The sequence below is a fragment of the Crocuta crocuta genome, unplaced genomic scaffold, assembly GCF_008692635.1.
Source record: "Crocuta crocuta isolate KB4526 unplaced genomic scaffold, BGI_CrCroc_1.0 scaffold113, whole genome shotgun sequence".
In the NCBI taxonomy this organism is placed as follows: domain Eukaryota; kingdom Metazoa; phylum Chordata; class Mammalia; order Carnivora; family Hyaenidae; genus Crocuta; species Crocuta crocuta.
Window position 1 is genome coordinate 1811256 of NW_027530368.1, and position 5187 is coordinate 1816442.

Sequence of the window (5187 nt, forward strand, 5' to 3'; positions counted from 1 at the left end):
GCTGAACTCCCATGTCTGATTCTTGCCCTCCCCCACCCCCCCCACCCCAGCCAGCTGGCAAAGGTGTGGGAAGGTAGGTTTGCATTCACAACTGAGGAGTGTCAAATTGTACTGCATTTCAAAAAGGAACTTCTAAAAACCTTGTCAGCAGTCTTAAAAATGTACCTAACTTTTGACTCCACGAGGCACTTCTAGGATTTTATCCTCGGGAGACCCTCAAAGGTTTGGCTAAGAACGAGTTCATCACAGCTTATAATAACCAAAAATTAGAAGCCACCTAATATCAAAAGAAGTTGTTGAACAATAAATTGGTTTGTAAAGTAACGGCCAGAAACCTTTGTACAATGGAGAACGCAGAACAGTGAATGCAACAGAAAAGGCATGAGCGGCATTGCTAGGTGAAACATACCAGTATTTTCCATGTTTCCATTTTTGGTAAAAACGTATTTTTAATTTTTGAAACTGTGGGACTCTTCACATAGATTATCTATTTAATCCTCATAAAAGCCCCAAGGGAAGATATTCTTATTCCTATTTTACAGATTTGGAAACCAAGTCTCAGAGAAGGGACAGAACTTGGCCCAAGGTCTCTCAGCCAAGAAGAGGCAGGGCTGGCATCAACTCAGAACAGGTTCCAAGGCCGGAAGCTGCCACCTTCCTTAGTGAAACTGTCCTAACGTCTCCATGTTTGGTGTTTTTGCTTCTGCCTCTCCATCTCTCTAGAGCCGTTGGCAGCAAAAGCCCTAAACAAAAGGATCTGTGTTCACTTCTTTCTGAGCCTCTGCACCCCTCCTATGCCAGGACTAAGTTTGGGTTTATGTTTACAGCCCCCAAACTGAACTCAGTGCTTAACACACAGCAGGTGCTCAATAAATGTTGGGTGATAACCCCAGCATCTGAGTGGCCCCTTCCCAGACCTGATCTGCCCTGCGCCTGGGATCCCTGTGTCCTCGCAGTCCAGTCTCCTGACAGCTTGCTCACACGGGCCTGATCTGAATCACATGGGGACAGTTTTCTCTCCACCAGCTGATTGGCAAATGGTTGCACTGCCCTGTTCCAGCAGGTGGTCCACCGTGAAGGGAAAACCACCTCAAAAGCTAGAAGTTGGCCGAGAGGCAAAGCTGCATCTCTGTGACTATCTCCCTGTAGGGTCCCCTCAGCATCCCTCTCTGGTGTGATTTGTAGTTCAAGCCTGTCTGGCTTTTCAATGAACCCTTTTGTCTCCCGCTGAGTTCCCCACACACAGAAAGAGAGTACTGGACTTTGTTTCCCAAGCGGAGCAGCAGCTGAGACAAGCCACAAAGCAACTTAAAGCTGTCAAGTCGACGATGCCATCCTGCAGCACTTTAGCTGGACTTAAATCTGCTTTTTTGAAGTTAGAACCAAATGAGAAGTGACAGAGGTGAAGGCAGGGGTAGGGCTGCTGGCCTGGAGCGGGGCCTCCACGGGGCCCCACACTGCCTGGGAAGAAGGGTTTCACCACGGAGCCAGGCTCTCCTGGAATGGCTTTGCCAAGAGAAATTCTAGACCTTCCTCAGCTGCTTGCTGGTAATCTGTGGCTAGGCTGGAGCGTGTCAGCTGAACCAGAGCCAAAGTCACTGCGGTTTCCTGGGGTCACAACCGCTCTGTGCTCACAGAAAGCCAACAGAATTGTTCTGGCTCTTTCAGCACGTACTACATCTGGTCTTCACTGAGGATTTCACAGAGTTAGAAACCCAGCTCCATCCCCGCCCCTAGGGTGGCCCAAACCCAAAGACACAGTGAGTGCAAAAAATGTATTACCTTACTCATCTCTCTGGCCACCCTCAGGCAAACACGAGGGCAGAGACATTAGCCCTCGCCCACCCCCCAACCTGTCACTCTGGAGACTCTGAAGGAGATTTGGCTTCAGAGTTCCCTCCAGCTCCGCTTTCTTTCCCCTTCTCCTCTCTCAGGGCACCCCCTTCCCCTGAATCCCCCTCTGGCCTTCAGTTTCCTCAACTGTAAGACGGAAAGGGTTAACATCGATCTCCTGGGATCATGGAGCAAATGAAATGCCATTATTTCGAAAGCGCTTTAAAATTGTAAATTGGGGACAGCAAACTAGTGCCTATCTTTGTGCACCCCATCAGCTGAGAATGACTTTGACATTTTATCAATAGTTGCAAAAACGCCAAAGAATAATATTCTATGATCTGAGAAAATTATATGAAATTTGAATTTCAGTGCCTATCAATAAAGTTTTATTGGAATACGGCCACATCTGTTCATTTACAGACTGTCTATGGCCGCTATCCCTACGATGGAAGCCTTGAGTAGCTGCCACAGAAACTTTTAGACTTGCAAAGTGTAAAATATTTACTCTCTGGCCCTCCTCGGGAAAAGTTTGCCAAGCCCTGCAAAATCATAGTTCTTATGATTCCTCTTACTCTTCTCCATCAGAACTTGCTCCCATAAATGAAGTCTGTCATATTGGAAGGGTTGAACCATCCACTTCACAGATCAATGATTACTGAAGGGAAGACAGAATTTACGCCACTTTCCAAAGGCATTTTCATTTCAGTGCAAAACGTAAGCCCTAAAAGGAAGGCCTCTCAGATGGTGGGACTTCAAGAGTGGGAGAAATATTTTGGAGTGAGGGCTTCAAACGGCATTCAGCAGCTGCCTGTAACAATCTGCAGACGCACATATCCGTGCAATTAGCCCGGCAGAGAGAAATAATTTAACGAAAAACACTCCTGAGGTGAAATTTCTAGCAGCAGCATCTCTAATCAACTTTATGTTATCTTGACTTGGTAGGTATACTTACTTAAATTAAAAATGACTTCTGGTTAGTAATATTTCTTATCCTCAGGAATCTGCCGTTTGGGCCTGTTCTTTTACCCGAGCCTCTCTCACTTGCTTGCCCGGCTCCGCTCCAGTCCAGACCCCTCTCCGACTGCCTGCGGGGCATCGATACCCCAGACCCACTAGGCCCTCGACTCCATCTCCGGGGCTTCGGCCTTCATCTCCATCCTCTACTTGGAACCCCCCGCCCCCGCACCGCGAGAGAATAGCACCGCCCACCCTGGAGGCCACGCCCAACACCCCGACTCCTCCCACTTACCTCCCAACCAATCCTCAGGCCTTCTTATTTCTAATTCCGCGCCACTCAGCAGTGCCCCAGCTCAGGACCCCTGCACCCTGTGGTAGCCTTCTTGCCCTGTTCCAGTCCAGTCTCCTCACCGCTGACAGAGCAGTCCCTTCAAAGAGCAGATCTCTTGCGGTCACGCTTCTGTGGTCCCCCTTTGCCTAAACCTTCCGTGTAGGAAGCCTAGTAATCCAGCACTGCCTGCCCCTCTGTCCTAAACTGTCCCTGCTTCCTGTCTTGAAATCTAAATTCAGTGTGGTTGAGCCACTTAAACAGTCCAAAGACTATGCTTCCCTGATATGGGGACCAGTCCTACTTCAGCACCCAGGTCAGGTAACCTTCCTCCAGGAAGCCTTCCCAGATAACTCCTGGGCTGAGTGAGGGCTACTCCCAGGCTTTATCTGTTTGTTTGTTCATCTCTCCTAGTGATTGCAGAAGCCTCTACACTGTCCCTAAAGAGCAGGAACCTGGCACATAATAAGTACTCAATAAATGTTGGTGGGATGAGCAAAGGAAAGGAGATAAGAACTCTAGCCTCAAAGTCATGATGTCATACTGCCCATATGGTATCCTAGACCTGGCACGTAGTATCTCATTGATCACTGCATTTTCTCCAGTACCCATCCGTCTCCACCAGAGGAAGCTCGATTTCTTTTCCGCTAACCTCAAAGTCTAAACTTGTTTGAATAGTAAAAAGCAAGCACTGAGTGCCTCCTTGTGCAAACTGTGGTTCCAGACCTGCGGCCTCAACATCACTTGGGTGCTTATTAGGAATGCAGATTATCAAACCCCACTCCAGCCTACCGAATCAGAATCTAGGGCGCGGTGTAGGACAATCAGTGTTTTAACAAGCCCTGCAGGTGATACTTAAAGCACTCAAGGCCAGGGCCTGACAGTGTTCAGCTGAGCACTTTATAAAGGTATTGTCTCATTTAATCCCTACAACATCACCACCAAGAAGGTATTATTACTAGCACTCCCATTTTACAGGTGAGAACACTAAGGTCACTGAGTGACTCTGGGCAGTCTGCCTCCAAGGGCTCCACCATTGCACCAAGCTGCCTCAGCCACAAACCGATGTTAGCAACTCTGGTCACAAAAGTGGAAACAGCCCTCTTAATGATTTGTGCGTGGGTGTGTTGCAGGGGGATGGGAAGGCAGGGTAAAGGCGTTGGTAGGTGGTTTCACAGCTGGGTGTGAGCCTTTTGGGCAGGTCACTTAACTTCTCCAGGCCTCAGTGCCCTCAGAATAAATTAGATGGCTCTCCTGTTCCCGCCGGCCCTAAATCTGCATGATGCCTCAGGACACTAGCCCGTGCCCCAACCCTGACTTTGCACATCCCCCAGTGACCCTGAAGCCTTCAAGGATTGAGAAAATTCTCCATTCATCTCAGCCAAGCACGAATCAAAGAATAGTGAGACCCACAAGGGGACTGTAGGAAACACACTTCCATTCCCAGCACAGACATCTCATGGATCCTGGTCCCCTAAAACAGCCTCCCAGGCATTCAGAGCCATGCCAAAGGCTGTGAGGGTATGGGTCTGCCGTGGCCCAGGTGAACAGGGTGAGTAGAGACCACAGGTGCTATATCCCACCCGACACCCAGTTGCAGGGCTGTCTGGGATGCCCCATGGCCAGAAATGCCTTTTCCTGGAAGGCAGCAGCATGCTCCGAGGCCCCACTGCCCACCGAGTGCCTTGACGTGTGAGCTGGGCCAGCGTCACGGAGGCCAGGCCAATCTGGAGGCGCCTCCCGCACCCAGGGGGCCAGGCAGCCTCAGAAAGGAAGGGATGGCAGAAGCTCTGTGTATAGTACTCACCGAGTGTACGAGAGGTCCTTCTCCCAGTGACGGAGGGCTGGTGTGTCTTTGGCATAAATACCAGAGCAATATAAAACCCCAGAGGCGGATCTTCTTTAAACAGAGTCCCTAAAAAGGCCAGCTGACGGTGTGTTAACAATATTACCATATAAGGTGGTTTTTTCAATAAATCGGCCTTGGGGGGTGGGGAAAGGGGCTGGGTAGAGTGAATTATCATTTGAGAAATGTATGCAAAAGGACTCCAGTGGCAACAGCCCTG

At 49.4% G+C, this 5187-nt stretch overlaps 1 protein-coding gene across 1 annotated transcript in view; it reads right to left on the bottom strand.

Annotated features, from left to right (window-relative positions):
- The window catches only part of ACTG2 (actin gamma 2, smooth muscle), a 21928-nt gene extending 16953 nt beyond the window's left edge, over window positions 1-4975 (bottom strand). Inside the window, exon 1 of the mRNA XM_077766184.1 lies at window positions 4929-4975. The gene's annotated coding sequence lies outside the window, so the exon portion shown is untranslated. The remainder of the gene's footprint in view (window positions 1-4928) is intronic.
- Window positions 4976-5187: the final 212 nt, after the last annotated feature.